The sequence below is a fragment of the Lolium rigidum genome, chromosome 2, assembly GCF_022539505.1.
Source record: "Lolium rigidum isolate FL_2022 chromosome 2, APGP_CSIRO_Lrig_0.1, whole genome shotgun sequence".
Classification (NCBI taxonomy): domain Eukaryota; kingdom Viridiplantae; phylum Streptophyta; class Magnoliopsida; order Poales; family Poaceae; genus Lolium; species Lolium rigidum.
Window position 1 is genome coordinate 277,501,728 of NC_061509.1, and position 19,611 is coordinate 277,521,338.

The window sequence follows — 19,611 nt, forward strand, 5'->3', positions numbered from 1 at the left end:
TACTTTTATGTTGAGTCAGTTCACCTATCTCTCTCCACCTCAAGAAGCAAACACTTGTGTGAACTGTGCATTGATTCCTACATATTTGCATATTGCACTTGTTATATTACTTTACATTGACACTATCCATGAGGTATACATGTTATAAGTTGAAAGCAACCGCTGAAACTTAATCTTCCTTTGTGTTGCTTCAATACCTTTACTTTGATTTATTGCTTTATGAGTTAACTCTTATGCAAGACTTATTGATGCTTGTCTTGAAGTACTATTCATGAAAAGTCTTTGCTTTATGATTCATTTATTTACTCATGTCATTACTTTTGTTTTGATCGCTGCATTCATTACATATGCTTACAATAGTATGATCAAGGTTATGATGGCATGTCACTCCAGAAATTATCTTTGTTATCGTTTACCGCTCGGGACGAGCGAGAACTAAGCTTGGGGATGCTCGATACATCTCCGACGTATCGATAATTTCTTATGTTCCATGCCACATTATTGATGATATCTACATGTTTTATGCATACTTATGTCATATTTATGCATTTTCCGGCACTAACCTATTAACGAGATGCCGAAGAGCCGATTCTTGTTTTCTGTCTGTTTTTGGTTTCAGAAATCCTACAAAGGAAATATTCTCGGAATTGGACGAAATCAACGCCCAGGGGCCTATTTTTACACGAAGCTTCCAGAAGACCGAAAGGGAAACGAAGTGAGGCGACGAGGCGGCGCGGCCCACCTCCTGGCCGCACGGCCCTGTTGTGTGGGCCCCTCGCGTCGCCTCCTGACCTGCCCTTCCGCCTACTTAAAGCCTCCGTCGCGAAACCCCCAGTACCGAGAGCCACGATGCGGAAAACCTTACGAGAGACGCCGCCGCCGCCAATCCCATCTCGGGGATTCAGGAGATCGCCTCCGGCACCCTGCCGGAGAGGGGAATCATCTCCCGGAGGACTCTTCACCGCCATGATCGCCTCCGGAGTGATGAGTGAGTAGTTCACCCCTGGACTATGGGTCCATAGCAGTAGCTAGATGGTCGTCTTCTCCTTATGTGCTTCATTGTTGGATCTTGTGAGCTGCCTAACATGATCAAGATCATCTATCTGTAATGCTATATGTTGTGTTTGTCGGGATCCGATGGATAGAGAATACTATGTTATTTTGATTATCAATCTATTACCTATGTGTTGTTTATGATCTTGGATGCTCTCCGTTATTAGTAGAGGCTACGGCCAAGTTTTTACTCTTAACTCCAAGAGGGAGTATTTATGCTCGATAGTGGGTTCATGCCTCCATTAAATGCGGGACAGTGACAGAAAGTTCTAAGGTTGTGGATGTGTTGTTGCCACTAGGGATAAAACATTGATGCTATGTCCGAGGATGTAGTTATTGATTACATTACGCACCATATTTAATGCAATTGTCTGTTGTTTGCAACTTAATACTGGAAGGGGTTCGGATGATAACCTGAAGGTGGACTTTTTAGGCATAGATGCATGCTGGATAGCGGTCTATGTACTTTGTCGTAATGCCCAATTAAATCTCACTATACTTATCATATCATGTATGTGCATTGTCATGCCCTCTCTATTTGTCAATTGCCCGACTGTAATTTGTTCACCCAACATGCTATTTATCTTATGGGAGAGACACCTCTAGTGAACTGTGGACCCCGGTCCATTCTTTTACATCGAATACAATCTACTGCAATACTTGTTCTACTGTTTTCTGCAAACAATCATCACCCACACTATACATCTAATCCTTTGTTACAGCAAGCCGGTGAGATTGACAACCTCATTGTTTCGTTGGGGCAAAGTACTTTGGTTGTTTTGCGCAGGTTCCACGTTGGCGCCGGAATCCCTGGTGTTGCGCCGCACTACATCCCGCCGCCATCAACCTTCAACGTGCTTCTTGGCTCCTCCTGGTTCGATAAACCTTGGTTTCTTTCTGAGGGAAAACTTGCTACTGTGTACATCATACCTTCCTCTTGGGGTTCCCAACGAACGTGTGTATTACACGCCATCAAGCCCTCGGCCGGATCGTCGAAACAATCGAGTACGTCGTCAAAGCGTGGCGCAACCAAGACGCTGAAACAAGGAGAAACATATACCATCGAGGTTGTCAGTGCAACCGGCAAGCCGCTGGAGCCCCACAAGAACGCCACCAAGTTTATCAACCAATGCGGAGCCGTTGTTAGAGACAACGTCTCGATCACCGTCCAGGACTGGAATGAGCCAAAGAAGGCACGTCTTGGTTTCACTTTTGTCGAGAAGAGAACAAAAAAAGATTGCTTGAAAAAGCTTATGGAACATTTCGTTCTACCTCCGGAATACAACAAATTCGATGAGGAGGGTAACAAGATTGAGGAAAACAAGGAGAGGAGGAGGCTAGTCAAACAGTTCGCTCTTCATAAGATGGCCGGTGCATTCCGGAAATTCAAGCAAAATCTAGCCCGTGACTATGTCAACAAGAACAAGACTCCGGATTTCAAAGGACAATATGAGAAACTGAAACATGATTGGCCAGAATTTGTGAGGCAAAAGAAATCGGAGCAGTTCACTGAAATATCGAAAAAAAATAAGAAAAATGCGGCTAAGAAGGAGTACAATCATATTATGGGGCCAGGAGGGTATAGCCTTTGGGAGCCTAGGTGGGAGAAGATGGAGAACAAGCTGAGGGCGCGAGGAATCCGTCCAGGTACGGAGGGATGGGACCCAAGGGCCAAAAACTAGTGGTACGTGCATGGGGGAACGCTACACCCGGAGACAGGGGCGTGTGTTCACCGGAACAAAACGTTTAAACCCACCCAAGCCCTTATTGACGCAATGAGGGATGCTCAAGAGGGGAAGATCAAGTTCAACGGAGAGAATGACGCGACGACAAAATCCCTCGGGAATCCCGAACACGGAGGACGTGTACGAGGCATGGGGAACATTCCGTGGAAAATAGGGTTCTCCCGGAACGATGACCCGTACGGTTACGTGAAGCCGTAAGAGAAAGATGGATCGGGATGCAGATGTTGTGGCGCGGTTGGCATCGGAATTCGATGAGATGAAGAAAACCGTGAATATACTAGTACAAGAAAGATCGGCAGCTGGGACGCATGAAGATCATCCAGCGGATCTCGGAAGCCAGCAGCGGAGAAGCAGCGTGGCTTCCATGGAGGCCCCGTCGGCTACTGCTAATGCACCGGCGATCGATATTACTCCACCGGAGCCTCCTCGCTACCCCGTGGACGATGTAAAGGAGATGAAAGAATGTCATCTGCATTATCCAATTGGGAACATGTCCACGAAGGTAGCCATCGGCGATGCTTTACCATGTGAACCCGGAGCACTCCACCACAACAACCCCATTCAAGATGGCTATGCTCGTGTCACGGTGGAGGACATAGTCCCAGGGTTTGAGGACCTGGAGATTGACATTGCTACACCCGAAGGGGGGAGAAGACTTGGAGGTGTCAAGCGCCAGTTCATTCTATGGAAAAAGAAGTTAATTAAGTTTCTAGGCGAGGCGCCAAGGCCAACAAGTCCAGCCCCCTCCGGTGGTGGTGGTGGCGGCGGTGGTGGTGGTGGTGGTGGTTCACCTACACCTCCGTCACGTCAGCCGACGCTGCCCCCCAGTCCACAAAGTCCGGCGGGTGATCAGCTGCCGCCCCCCAGTCCTCGTCCGACGGGTGATCAGACGCCGCCCCCCAATCCACCTCCGGCAAAGAAGCAGAAGCAGTCCTGGACTATTAACCCGGACCCTTATGTACCTAAGACCACAAAGGTACCGGAGCCATCACTGAAGCCTCTCCCCACAAGGCCTTGGGAACGTAGTGCCAAGGAAACTGACGCGGCCGCGGCTGCTGATTATGAGAACTAGAAGACGGACTGCAAGAAGAAAAGAGAGCCCGAGCCCAAGCCAGTATTTTCTGATGAGCAAAAGAAGTGGGCTAAGTCATTTTTGAGCACACCGTCCCAAGCCGCGAAGAATCTGCCTGACGACTATGCACGTGAACTTCGTAGGCAGGCACTCATGTTGAAGGAGAAGAAAGAGCGGGCGGAGAAGCAGGAGAAGAAAGCCTTGGAGGAGGCCGAGAAAGAATTAGCAAGTAAAAAAACGGGAAACGAGGTGCCCAGCTCGGGGAACAAAGTAAACAATCGATTGCCCCGCTCATAGTGAAAGCCGCCGGTCCGGATGCCCCCGATATCATAGTAGCTGCGGCAGCACAGGGATTGACTGTAACGAGTGCCAGAGAACAAGCGGCCAACTTAGGTATGACTCTTCGTGCAGTGTTAGGCCTTGAGGAGGCGCCAATGAGTAAACCAGTAATTACATATGTGCGGAATGGGCCCCTCGTCGAGCCTGCGCAGGAAGAGGATCTACCTCAACAAATGAAAAATCTGCTAAATTGGTACAAGGGTTACATAAAAAATAAAAACGCCAAAGAATATATTTATGCGGAAGTTAGACATGAGCATCACTTCAAACATTACTATGTAACAATTCATCTGAGTGAATTGTTCCAGCTTTTCAATCTGCGCGAGCTCGACAAATCTATCATCGGTTGCTACGTTCGTAAGTGATTTATTTCTACCCCATCTCGTTCATTGCCCGCACTATATATATGTCCTAACTATATTGTTGTGTACGCTATTATGCAGAATGAAGATTAAGGAATGCGAGTAAAGAACATCCATGATGTTGGGTTCATTGACCCACACATCGTTAATGGATATGTGTTAGAACATCACCCCGCCGACGTGGAGGAAGACCTGTGGCGGTTTTTTAGAAAACATGAACTCAAAAGTGATATTCTATTTCCTTACCATTTTGGGTGAGTGTTTCTGTCTTGAGCACATTCTCTTTTGTTTACTCCATGCATGGTATGTGGCTAATCGATGAGTTATGCATGATTGTGCATGTATCGTGTCCGCAGGTTCCACTGGATTCTGCTAGTAATTCAATTTCACGACTCCACAGTTCTCGTCCACGACTCTCTGAATATGGATTCAAAGCTTTGGGCCGACATGAGAAAAATGATGCAGAAGTAATTATTTTCATTCATTTGCGCTCTATATCGATCGGCCTATTTCGTTCATTTCCTAATATCAAGTAACTAATAACTCTCTTGTTCATTTAATTTTCTTTGCCTCGTAGGGTTTGGAGACGGTTCGTAGATGAAAAGGTCGGTGAATTCACAAAAGAGCTACAATTTAAAAGCTCAGTGAGTGGGACTGGGGATATTCAGCCACCGGGGACCAATCTATGTAGATACTATGTTTGTGAGATGATCCGGAGATACACCTCTGAGCGGGTTCCGTGTGAGAACAATATCAAGAGGAATAACCTCCGGAAGATGCTTAGTCCAGAAGCTCGCTTCCGACCACTTCAAGAGGAACTAGCTGGATGGTTCGCGAGGGAAGTCGTCCATCCTAAAGGACAACACTATGTAGAGGACGTAGAACTTCATATGCACTAAATTATGTATGGAAACTTGTTCAAAATTGTATATGGTCATCCGATATTGAATATATATTGTATATTCCTCTTGAATTCTTTTTTGGTTCTAATTTCAAATTTGTTTGAAATTGTACATTTATATGCATGTATGTAGTACCGTAGAATATGTGAAACTCCTTCAAAATTAAAATAAAACACAAAAGAAATAAAACAATACAAATTAAAAAGAAAACAGGTTTAGGGGGGCTAAAACCCTAAACCTGCGGCGGCCTTTAGTCGCGGTTGGCCAGGAGAACCGCGACTAAAGGTCCTCCGCCCCGACGGACTGCTGGCGGCCACGTGGACGTGCCTTTAGTCGCGGTTCGTAAGAAACCGCGACTAAAGGGGGGCCTTTAGTCGAGCTTAATTGGTCATGGTTGCGCAACCGCGACTAATGGCAGTTGCGAACCGCGACCAAAGGCCGTTTTTCTACCAGTGATTCGAGTACATCTAGGCGTTCCCCTGAGTGGAAAACACATATGAGTGGCTATTTGAAAGACTGAGATGGGAAGAATAAACGGGGAGGTGAATTGGAGTTTGTGAAAAATAATTCAAATGGAAACTAAGGGAGGTAACCGACATGAGAGGATGGAAAAGGGAAACAACCGGCACCCAAAAAGGGATAGAAGGAAAAAGGATAAAAGAAAGGCAACCGGTAAACGGCGCTCCACAAAAGCTGAGAGCGCAACGAAAAATAGAATCAGCTCATAACGTAGGAGAACAAATAGGAGGAAAACATACAGAAACACGGCAAGCCCGCATTATCAAAAGCACGACCAGAACCCCTACAAAAGAACCGCCATGATCAGAAAACTGGGGGTGTGGTCACACCGCAGAAACAGTCGAGAGAGAAAACCGATTGCACAATTTCCAAATTTCTAATAAAGCGTCATTCTCACTCTCTTTGTTAGTACTAGGATTAATTGAGTGTTGTTAAGAAAGAGGCACTAGTTAAAGAATTTGTTCTTCTTACGTTGGTCACATGATGAACAATTGGATGTTGACGGCCATACACCTTGAAAACGGTGACCTCTGCTAGCTATGTAGATAGGGTCATTGCCGATATGTTGTGTTGTTTTTTCGAAATGGTGTCCATATATTGTGTGTGTGCACAGAAAAAACACCATGCAAATTTAGCACACATTATATATGAATCCACGAGGACACACTAGAGAAAAAAATGCGATGGCACTTTGAAGAGGCCTACCAACATAACCTTTTAAGTGCGGGCTTGATGCTCCGCCACAAAAACCGCCACGTCGGTGACTCGACACCGCCTGCTACTACCATGAATATTACCTTGTGTACCATAATAAATGATGCTATAACCATAACTCCGTGCCAAATATGACAAAGAGAAGTTTGATTAACTTCAGTTGCAGTCAAACATCACCAATAATGGCTACATCGACGCTGAAGAATATTGGAGAAATTAAAGGAGGCATCATTAAGCAAACCGAGGAGGGTGATGGATGCTTTGGGCGAGCGAATGCAGGATCTTCCTGTTGGTGATTGAGAGAAGCGATGCCCCTGTTGAGGGGCTCGATTATAGCCGATGGAAGAGCCATGTCGACTCGGTCACTAGGATTCAGACAGCACATTCGGCCGGCCGGCCGGACAGTGACGATGCAGTCGAAAGTGTAGAAACTAACTGTAATATTTGGACGTACGGGCTGGACAGGGAGAGTGAGTGAGAGGCCCGATACGTACGGCCCATCCATGGATCGGGAAAGCGCACGTGCGTGCTTCTCAGGGTTGTTGAACCCTATTTCCTTCCCATGCATCTCCATTCCCGCTCCTTCTTTCCATATCTGGTCGCTCCTCGCACTCTCTCCATTCCACCGCAGATCCAATTGCCCGCACCCACGCGCCGCCACCATAATCATCCTTTTGCACCCTCGCGCCGCCAGCTTCCCCATCCCCATGGACAGGAACGAGATCATGGACGACTCATCCACCAACAGCCGCCGGCTCCTCCCGCCGCTCTACCCCTACTCCCGAACCACCACCAACGTTATCCCGCGAGGCAGCACCTCCGCCCACCAACTCTACTCGCGTCCTCACCTGTACCAGCAAAACCCGGCCGCCGCCGCCGCCCATTTCTCGTCCCAGGTAAGCCCCGCAACCAGAGCTTACCAGCTGCCGCCGTTGCCACCGTCTTACACGGCGCACGCGTCGTCCAGCGGTGGCGGCGGCGCCGGCGCCAGCGTCGCGTATGGATCCGGGTGCGCAGCTGCTGGCTCGTCCTCCTACCAGCTGCCACCGTCTTACGCGACGCACGCGTCGGCCGGCGGCGCCAGCGTCGACCACACCATGGCACGCGGTATCGCCTCTGGATCCGGGTGCGCACCTGCCGGCTCGTCCTCCTACCAGTGGCCACCGTCGCTGCTGCCTCAAATCCAATCTTCGGACGGCCGCAGCGTCGTGGACGGAGGAAGCGCCGCCTGTGACGCGTCGCAGCAGGTTGCCCTCCTCGGAGTCGGATCCTCCTCATACCAGACGCCACCGCCGTCGGCGCCGGCGCTGGATCCCGCTGGCATGTTGGGCGGGGGACTTGGAGGTGGCAGCACCACCATGCCAGGCAACGGCACCTTCCATTCCTCGCTCCACACGGGTATGCAGGCTGAGGCTAGCATGGTGGGCCTCCTGCCACCGTTGAGTTCTTTGAACAACAACCTGATGGCGTCCTTGCCGCCCTCGCCCTCGCCCACGCCGATTATGACGGACGGCGCCGCCACTGCGGGGTTGACGCAGGAGAAGTACAATCTTCCACCCTTGCCCCCCTCCCTCGGCGGCCCACCACTTCTGCAGACGGCCCCCGGCAGCAACGTCGACCAGTTTGTGGACCTCGATGGCCTGTGCGGTGGTCTCAACAACTCCGGCAGCCACTGCCCACCGTTCGCATCGCCGAGCTTGCCACTCCAGGTCCCGGTCGCTGCTCCTGCCAACGCTCTGGTGAACTCGAGCTCATGGGATACGTCCCAGCTGCTGGCGAACAGTACCATTCCCAGCGGCAGCAGCTCATCAATGTGGATGCCCCAGCCCTACCCAGCTGTGACACCATCCAACTCGCTCCCTGCCCCTCAACTCCCTCAACCTAACAATGGAGTGAAGGAAGAAGCTGTGGGATCGAGCTCGCATCCGTCGCGGCTGCAGGGGAAGAACGCCGTCACCACCGGCGCCGGCTCATCGGCGTCGACGCCCCAGCCGACCCACTCCTCTGCCATGGTTGCTGGAAGCAAGAAGAAGAAGAAGCTGTCGTCGTCTTCAGGTGGCATCCACTCCAAGAATCATAACGGTGATCCAATGTTCAACCACGATGACATTCTCAAGATCTTGGCCGACAAGCGCCTCAAAGACCTTGTGGAGGAAGAACCTAAGACGGTCCGAGGGTAATATATATATATTTATTTTTATTATATACCGTTATTAGTTTGTCCGTCTTAATTTCCCCTTTCTGTTATGATCGACGTACGATGATCATCACAAAATATATTTTTTCTCTTCTTGAATAAAACCTCAGTGTACGTCCTGCAGTGTACTAAAATTGAACATTTCTTGTTGATTTTCAGCATCCTCAATAACCGGAGAAATTCAAGTAAGTCTTCCAAGAAGAGGAAGGCCTACTTGTCCAACCTTGAGCGTAAGGTCGACCTACTGCAGCAGCAGAAAAATTCACTATCTGCCCAAGTGATCTCGCTACAGGTTTGAGTTGATCTCTCAGGATTCATTGTTTAAGCATTTATTTTTGGCTCAGTTTTAAGCAGACCATTTGGCTCGGTCGACTTAGAATTACTTTAGAATCTGCCGTCCTAGTTATTTTCTGGTATGTCAATCAAGGTCTTCTATTATTTCGTGTACTTGCACAAATACGATCATGTTTTGATTGGAAACAAGACTTGCACATAGTTGTTTTTAGTTGAATGAGAACAAGAAAGCCCAATGTTTACAGCACAAAGCTATCTTTTACAGGAGAAAGCCCAATGATAACACTAAATACTTAATTAGAAACCTATCACTACCACGCGCGCCGTCCAAACTGGACATGAAATATCCGGTAGTACGCTTACCTTGGAGCTTGGCGCCAAGCTCCATCCGTTCCCTGTGCCAGCTACACCTTCTGCATAAGAGAATGAACTTTCTTTTTGTCAAAAAAAAACTTTGTCATTAACTTCTGCTTTGAACTTTTTTTGCATAAAAAACAATACTGTATGCGTTTTTTTGCTTAGCCCAATGGACATGTACATGTGTCCCGTCCAAAATAAGTGATCTTAAAGTCGTGTCCGCCACTCATTCATAATCCTGAAAAATTGGCAAATTAATATTGGAACATGTGTATACAGAGAGCCACGACATATATGTCAAAGCACGGTAAAAATATTAGTACGTGGCTACATCGTGTCATGTTGAAATACAAGCTACAACTTGTGTTACCCATCCACTCTTCACCAAAAAAAAATTAGTGAGATGACCCCTCTGTAGAGGAACCAAAGGGACACTTTGATCTTTAGTGGTAGTTTAAGATGTCATATATTGTTCACCTAATCCAAACCCGCTAAACCAAGTTATCGAAATAAAACATTCAAACTTGTCACACACTTGTGTTATCGAAATGACAATAAGGTTGCATCATTTAAAAATTCACTTTTTTAAGGGCATTGGCTACCTTAGCATACTTGCATCATACAGTATTGAAAAAGACCGAAATGGATTTATCCCCCAGCTACTTATCCTTGAAAATTCTCCTTAATTGTCATGTAATAAATTAAATTTTATGCATTGTGCTTAATATTTGTTGTTGACTTGTTTGTTTGCAGACTACAACCATTTCGCTTATAGCTGAAAAAAATGAGATGACCACCAAGCTACATGTATTCGAGCAACAAGCACAACTGGCGACTGGTATGATATTATATTATCCTACATCTGATCAATAATTTTTTATTAGTTTATTTTATTTCTTGTATTGGACAATGAAAGATTGTCAACTATATATCAACTAGAGGGGGTGTCGAAAGTTCGAAAAATTCATAACATCCACCAATTCATAAGTCTTTTTAATATTCATGTGCTATATATCACTTCCATTTGTAAGAACTATAAACTATTTGTTATTTGCATTCATGTGTAGTTGTCATTCTTACTATATTACTTTCTCAGCATGGATTTCCACAACTACAAAAATCTGCATAATAAAATCTGTAGTTGTGGAAAGTAATGTATTGTATGAGTCGAATTATGCTAGCAAGCATTCTAATTTCATGTTCCACACGCACTAGCTATTTTCTCCATGTTTACCATGTGAGTTCGTTTATTATTTATCAAACTAAATTGTATATTAAGGTTTACTTAGTTTAGTCATTAACCGAAATACTTCTATTGCTTGTGTATACAGCTCAGAATGAAGCACTAAAGGCTGAAATCCATCGGCTCAAACTTGCTGCTGGTGAGACTATGGGCTCTCACGTGACAAGCAATTCATACCAAGGAACGAGCTCTCAAATGATGCAATAGGAGCAGCAACAAATACATGATCATCAACTAGCAAAGTACCAGCAAGAACTAGAAGAAATGGTGGAGCTTGGTAATGTTTTGAAGCAAAAAAATATAACAAAGGAAGTTTCACGTGAAAAATTCAAGTAGAGAGCCTATTTTTCCTCGGAAATATCTATGTTGTAACACTGGTAAAACTAATACTCCATCCGCTGTGTGACGTTTTATTGTGTCAAATATACCTTTTCGTATGTTGCTTGATATTTTCCCTTACTTGGAGGGAGCTTGGTTTATATAGAGTTCTTATTATAAATTATAACTATGTATATAGTCAAGCTAATTCTGCTAATATCTTTTTATCACCTCCTTCTTGGGACGTGAGGATAAACAATGCCATATTATCTTAGGAGAAATATATTTCACCAATCTTGCATCACTAGAAATTTCTAGCAAAAATATTGTATATGTGATAGGAACTGTTCTATGTTGCGCCCACATATGAATTGTAAATTGCAGTATATATTTTTTTATGTGAAGATTATGCGTACGGATAATAAAGGGCGGAGCTCATGTTTTTATAATTCATTATCTGGACAAATAGTATTTGCCCAACAACTAATTTAGTGAATGCAGGTTTTATCAATTGATTCCGAGCTCGATTTATCATGTATTATCATGAACTAGTGCATCTCGGTAGGCTAGTTGTTCTGTGACACATGTGTACAATACAATTTTTAGCAGTAGTGATTCACATGCACTCACACGTACTCGTGGTTTTGTGATTTTGATAGATCAAGATATGCATGTAGAAATAAAACATGTGTAACAATAAATCTATCCATATATAGGAAACCGTAGATAACATACAATGTTTGATAACATGCAAGGGTATGCATCAATACTCTACTTGGACTATCTGATGGGCCAGATCTGGAGCTGGGGCCGGGGTTGTTTTGGCATAGAAAGTCGTTGGCGAGCTCGAAAGGTTGTGGAAGACGTGGTTGTTCCTAGACTTGTGGAGCAATAGTATACAAGATGCAGACCATAATGGCCAAGTTTTCATTTATGTGCCAGTGTCAGACATATGACAGATGAACTCCTCAATTGTGTTCCATTGTTCTGCAGCATCCATGAAAGAAGTTTTGCTGCCAGGTTGGGCAGTAAAGCCTGACTGTGGGTGTATAGATTTCTAATCCCAAGCCCCCATTGCCATTTGGGCATTGTGACTATCTCCCACGAAACACCTACTTCTTGTTCTTCCAAAATAAAAAAAAACTCCACTGCCTCGATACTTACTTTCTCCCAAGCAATGCATTAACTGAAAAAAAAATCTATGGCTCAGAGTAATGCATCAATCATTGATTTGTATCAGCCTTCGTGGTATCCATCCTGGCAATCGTCTGTCAATTATCTGAATGACGGTTTGGAAAAGCCGCCTTGGGATTTTGTTCATTCAGAGTGGGATACCTAGATATGTGCATGAAATTCCCTGCAAGGGTTGTTGGCCATAAGCCCAATAGTCGCAAGGAAAAGATAAATTCTATTGGAATCCACATGAGTGGTAAATTTTTGTTAGACTCCACGTTCAAAATGTTAGTTCATTCCTATGCTCCCATAATAACAATAAACACGTTTGGAAAAAGTAGGTATCACTAAAAATTAAAATGTTTAGGTGGTAGCTTCGTCGAGGTGTTATTCTAAACAAACTTAACCTCGCATAGCGCAGCTGGAAAGGTCTTCAAAGTGTTGCTTTTATCATCATGATAAGAATATAAAAAAAACTTATTCTTTCAATGCAAGTCCGGGTTTATATGGCTAGTTATCCATGTGGCTTCAAACTTGTATCCGCCTAGTAGTGTTGTAAATATTTTTAGCAACTGGCTACGAGATATTGATCTCAAGGATAGAATCCTCATATGGGTAGAAGCGGTTGCGTTGTTATGATCGGTATGGCTATGCGGAAATGACATGGTTTTTAATTCTAAAATCCATCTTATTTGCAGGACGCGGGTGTTATCACCAGATTTTGGCTAAACCAGGAGATGGGCCGCGATCAAGATGGGCTTGGAAGATTACACGTGGAAGATCTCTGAAGCGGCCTTGCACGAAGAATTTGGGCTAGATTGCCCGTGTATCTTTAATTATAGTAGATTGTATCGTAGATTAAAAGTTAGAGTTTGTCTCGTACACGGTGGGGATTGTTCCCACATTAGAAAGTCCCCTGGACTATAAATATGTATCTAGGGTTTATGAAAGAAACAACAACCAACGTTCAACACAAACAAATCTCGGCGCATCGCCAACTCCTTCGTCTCGAGGGTTTCTCCGGTAAGCACCATGCTGCCTAGATCGCATCTTGCGATCTAGGCAGCACAAGCCTACCCACGTTGTTCATGCGTTGCTCGTGTCGAAGCCTTTTTGATGGCGAGCAACGTAGTTATCTTAGATGTGTTAGGGTTAGCATTGTTCTTCGTATCATATGTTGTCGTAGTGCGACCCTTATGCATCTAGCCGCCCTTACACCTATCTTAGGTGTAGGGGCGGCACCCCGCTTGATCATAGTTTGGTAGATCTGATCCGTTACGGTTGCTCCTTGTTCTACAAGGATTAGTTTGATATCCGCACTAGTTAGGCCCTACAAAGGGTTGGAGGATCCAGCGGCGTGTAGGGTGACGTTCGCTAGCCCTAGAAAGGATGTTCCGGGGATCAACCTCGTGTTGGTTTTTAGGCCCTGTCTAGGATCGGCTTACGGTCACCGTGCGCGAGCGCGAGGCCCAATCGTGAGTAGGATGATCCGATTATGCGGTGAAAACCCTAAATCGTTGTAGATCTCATTAGCTTTATCTTGATCAAGCAGGACCACCATATATTCGGACACCTTGTACGAATCATGGGTGGATCGGCTCTTTGAGCCGATTCACGGGATAACCCGAGAGCCGATCGAGGCTCGTATTTAATGTTTACGTGTATGCCATGCAGGAAACTAAGCGAGGCATCATCCAACACCTTCCCGACCAGGTATAGGTCAGGTGGCACGCCCTTGCGATAGCATCGGACGTGTGACCGAGGAGGCTTTGCGGGCCGTCGCTCCGAGGGACCGGGGCCAGCCGCAGCCCTAGTTGTTCCCGGCTCCTAACTGTGTTGCCTGTCGCTGCCCGCCAGTGGGTTTCTGACGTCAACACATTCTGGCACGCCCGGTGGGACAACCTTCGACATCCACCACATCGCCATCTACATCCGAGATCGCGGAAAGCACTCAGATCAAATACGAGGATCTCCCTGCGGAGCACGAGAAGAAATACGGTGAGCTGAAGGCCATCTTTGAAGCCGAACTCATCGGCTCCTTTGAGAAGACCCGTTCGCACGGTATCAAGCTCAATGAAAGCACACGTCCGTTGCCTGGCGACAACATGGTGGATCTCAGCCACTCCATATGCGAGCCAGAGTTCCCCTTTGGTGTCAACATGGCAGGGCTTGCAAGCCGCCATGGCAAAGATGAAGCAGAAAGCAGCCACTCCCGTGGCAAGGATAAAGAGGAGGCCGATCCGCGCGACCGGCCCCAAGATGATGACAGACGGTACCCGACGAGAGGGGAAGTGAGAAGCGTGCGGTATCAACGTCCACTCTCCGTGCATCTCCTCAACAAATATGAGCAACGATGACGACCGACGTCGGCGCCACGACGTAGATGATGAGAGAATTTGTCGGTCCGATGCGAGAGGACGAGGAGGTACCGTCGGCATGATAGAAACAACGACGGGTACAATCGTCACGCCGGAGGGAGGTCAAGGGGCAGGATGACATGGATAGGCATCTGGACTGTCCTTTCTTCAAACATTGCTGGGACTCAGGAATGAGCCGATTGCCAACAATCGAGAACTTCCCAGAGTGCAAACAAAGGAAGAAGGATGCAGCTAACGTGTCCGTGTTCAAGCGTCTAGGGCCTCTCCCGCCTCGGAACAAGTATGCTGAGTCCGCTCGGGTGGAAGATCTCGAGGAACTAGAGGACGATGATGAAGAAGACAAGTATCATCGGCCCAGGTGGTGCCCTGATGGGCTCAGCCGTTCCCAAAAACGAAGGGTTCAGCGACTGCGTGGGCTGGAAGAAGCTGAAAGATTATACCTGCACACGTTGAGGAAGGCACGGCTTGATCTGGCCGCCAAAATTCAGCGAACCCTAGACGAAGAAGGTCGGCCACAAAGAAAAGAGTGGCGCCCCGAGCAAAATAAAGCCGATGAAGATACATCGGCTGGCACAAACATGGTCTTCATCCTCCCAACGGAGTTTAGCGCTCCAAGATTATATGAAGCACCTGTGGCACAATTGGACTGCGGCCCACGGCCGGTCATCTTTGAGAAGCCGCGAGAAAGAAGTTACAGGCATCTGAAGGCCCTGTACTTGCGAGGTTACATCAATGGGCAGCCTCGTCAACAAGATGTTGGTAGACACCGGAGCGGCAGTTAACATTATGCCATACTCCATGCTACGTCGGTTGGGACGCTCTAGCTCGGATCTGATCAAGACCAATGTGACACTGAGCGATTTCAACGGCCAAGCATCTGACGCACAAGGTGTTCTGAATGTGGATCTGACCATAGGAAGGAAAACCGTCCCTACGACGTTCTTTATCGTCGACAGCAAGAGTACCTATGCTGTCCTACTAGGGAGAGATTGGATCCACGCCAACTGTTGCATTCCATCCACGATGCACCAATGCCTGATACAGTGGGATGGAGATGAAGTAGAAGTCGTCCACGCAGATGATTCAGTCGAGATTTCAACAGCTGGCATGGACGTTTGGGAGACATCATGCCAAGAGCCACTCTCAGGCATCAATTTGGACGACTGCGAGCGCATCGATGTGACAAAGAATGGGGTTAGGCTGGTTTTATCCACAGGCCTGACCGTGTAATAAAAGCAAACATCGATGGACGAATGTGGCGATGCCGATCCAGGGGATCGGCCCCAAAAATTTATGGAGGAACATTACAAAACCTTCATCGAGCAAGCAACGTGGAGGCCGATTCCAGCAATCGGCCAAAATTATCTTCACCATCCTTTCTGCTGGGATTCAACGTCGATCTAATGGGCAATGGGTTTACGTCGGCTGATGAACTGGAAGAAGTCCACACTGGTCCCAACAGAGCCGACGTTCGCATAGAGTGCCTTGGTTAACCACAGAGCCGATTTCAGCAGTTACCTGGCAGAATCGGCTCGGGGGGGCACCTAATTGGATGAACATGTGCGGTACATATGCAGCAAAATATTGGGAGGCCGATAGAAAAATCGGCCCGTAAAAAAAGCAGAAGCCGATGCATGGCCATCGACTCAAGAGGCCCAATGGAGCAGTTATCGAGTTACATGGAGAAGCTCTACTGGAGGAACCCCCTCAATGGATTTGTTTGGTGACTCAAATCGGCTCTTCAAGGACCCCTAACTCCCATTGGCAAGTCTTCAAGTTCAGCGGTGCTAGCAGCATAAACGTGACATCTTCTAGAACCAGGACTGCGGGATTGAGGATCATAACCCTGACTAACGATAAGAGCAGCATAAACGCGCAAGTCAGGGTAAGGATGAGCCTAACGAAGGGAGCATATCTCTTCTAGGACCAGGAGAACAGCCGATGACGAAGCAATCGGCTGTAACGTTTTTTGCCTGAGGCTTGACCAAGGTGGTGACTTGGTAGCTGTAACTTCCAGGGGTTGTTACGTCCAGAGTTTTAGAGGGCATCAGAAATGCAAAGACATCCTCAACGGAAGTTGCTTCAGCCTGCCAAAGATGATGAGCTGATCTGATCGGCCAGGCGCAAGATGTGAGCTGGAGAAGCTCGGGGGCAGCTCGCCCTGAAATTTCTTCACTCTGAAGAACCGATTTTGTTGGAATCGGCTGATTCTCCATTACGAGTTGGAAACCGAGGATGGCCGACTTGGTCGTCTCACTGCTATTCTCGCCCCGACTGAGGCTCGGGGGGCAGCTTGCCACGAAAGGTTGCTATAAGGAGCCGATTTTGCTGAAATCGGTTAGCTCTGCATCTCAATTTGATTTTGAGAGATGGTTGCTGTAAGAAAACAGAGCAGGATTATAAAACGTCACTGCGTACTATCACGAGGGAATTTGTGGACAAGTGATGCTTGTTCTGCAGAAGTGGCAGCTTCGACGTTTGAATTGATCCAGCAACAGTCCTAGGGCTCTCCTGAAGGCAAAGAGGATCTGGAAGAGAAGGATGCGGCAGAAGAATGTATGAAATTTATAGTTAATGAGGAGGCTGGACATTATTTCAGGAGTTTTGCCGCTAAGTTTAACATGCCATTCTGTGGGATCTGCGTTTACAAGATCTAGGGTTTGCACGATTGTGGCTTGGCCCTGTTTGACCGGGAGTTTTAGTCCGGATGGATCTATCTCAAAATTTATCATGAGAGACCGATGCGTTGCCATCGGCTCATTAAGCATTGACCGAATTGACAATCGGCAGAATCAGTACGAAGGACAATCGGCTAAATTATCATACAGGAAATCGGCAAGATCAAATTGGGGAAATTCTTCATTGATAAACGAGATTTCTTACAAAAAGAGCTGATTGCTCTCAAAAGGAGGTCCTAGGGGATACATTGCCCCGTCTACCACTACTGGCCCTAGGCTAAGATCCTATCTAGGGGCCGTTGCTGCCCTCGTCGTCGTCATCGTCGTCGTCGCCGTTGTCGGCGCTGCTCCCGACCGGCTCGTCGTCGCTGCTGTAGCGACCGCCGGCAGGACCCTCGTTGTCTTCGTCCTCCTCATCAGCGTCGTCGTCGTCGCTGTCGAAGTCGCTGAGGTTCCCGGGCCAGGGGCAGTGGCGCTTGGCCGGCGGCTCGTCGGAGGAGCTGTCGTCCTTCTCCTCCTCCTCCTCCTCCTCCTCCTCCTCCTCCTTCGCCTCCTCGGAGGAGGTGACCCCGTCCCAGGGAAAGCGACCATCGTCACTTTCCTCCTCCGACTCCCCATGGGCGAGGAAGCGGAGGTCGCTCTCCCCGTCGGTCAGGGACTTGTCGTTCTCTGACCAGATGGAGAAGTTGTGGCTCGGCTCGTCCCCGGCCTCGATGGCGCGGCGGATGTTGGCCGCATGGGCCTCCTCCGGGTTCCACTCCGGCGTCGGCTCGCGGAAGGGGGAGGACTGGGCGGAAAGATCCGATGAAGAAGAAGAGGAAGACATGGCGGCAGAAAAGGGTTTTTTGGGAGTGCTAATGCGAGGAGGATGAAGAGGAGAACTGTTCGATGCGGTTAAATAAAAGGAGATGGAGATTTAATTTTCGAGCAGTTTTCGAGGACATGGTGCCAAAACTGTCAAATCGTGCAGAGAAGTTGGGAAGGCAAGTCGTCATGATGAAACATACTGCGACGGTTCTGCTCTGCCACGACATGACCCTTCGAAGAAAAACGAGTGGTTTTGAAATTATCATTACCAAAACCAGGGGGCATGTGTTATCACCGGATTTTGGCTAAATCGGGAGATGGGCCGCGATCAAGATGGGCTTGGAAGATTACACGTGGAAGATCTCTGAAGCGGCCTTGCACGAAGAATTTGGGCTAGATTGCCCGTGTATCTTTAATTATAGTAGATTGTATCGTAGATTAAAAGTTAGAGTTTGTCTCGTACACGGTGGGGATTGTTCCCACATTAGAAAGTCCCCTGGACTATAAATATGTATCTAGGGTTTATGAAAGAAACAACAACCAACGTTCAACACAAACAAATCTCGGCGCATCGCCAACTCCTTCGTCTCGAGGGTTTCTCCGGTAGCACCATGCTGCCTAGATCGCATCTTGCGATCTAGGCAGCACAAGCCTACCCACGTTGTTCATGCGTTGCTCGTGCTGAAGCCTTTTTGATGGCGAGCAACGTAGTTATCTTAGATGTGTTAGGGTTAGCATTGTTCTTCGTATCATATGCTTTCGTAGTGCGACCCTTATGCATCTAGCCGCCCTTACACCTATCTTAGGTGTAGGGGCGGCACCCCGCTTGATCATAGTTTGGTAGATCTGATCCGTTACGGTTGCTCCTTGTTCTACAAGGATTAGTTTGATATCCGCACTAGTTAGGCCCTACAAAGGGTTGGAGGATCCAGCGGCGTGTAGGGTGACATTCGCTAGCCCTAGAAAGGATGTTCCGGGGATCAACCTCGTGTTGGTTTTTAGGCCCTGTCTAGGATCGGCTTACGGTCACCGTGCGCGAGCGCGAGGCCCAATCGTGAGTAGGATGATCCGATTATGCGGTGAAAACCCTAAATCGTTGTAGATCTCATTAGCTTTATCTTGATCAAGCAGGACCACCATATATTCGGACACCTTGTACGAATCATGGGTGGATCGGCTCTTTGAGCCGATTCACAGGATAACCTGAGAGCCGATCGAGGCTCGTATTTAATGTTTACGTGTATGCCATGCAGGAAACTAAGCGAGGCATCATCCAACACCTTCCTGACCAGGTATAGGTCAGATGGCACGCCCTTGCGATAGCATCGGACGTGTGACCAGGAGGCTTTGCGGGCCGTCGCTCTGAGGGACTGGGGCCAGCCGCAGCCCTAGTTGTTCCCGGCTCTACCTGTGTTGCTCGTCGCTGCCCGCCGATGGGTTTCGACGTCAACAGCGGGTTA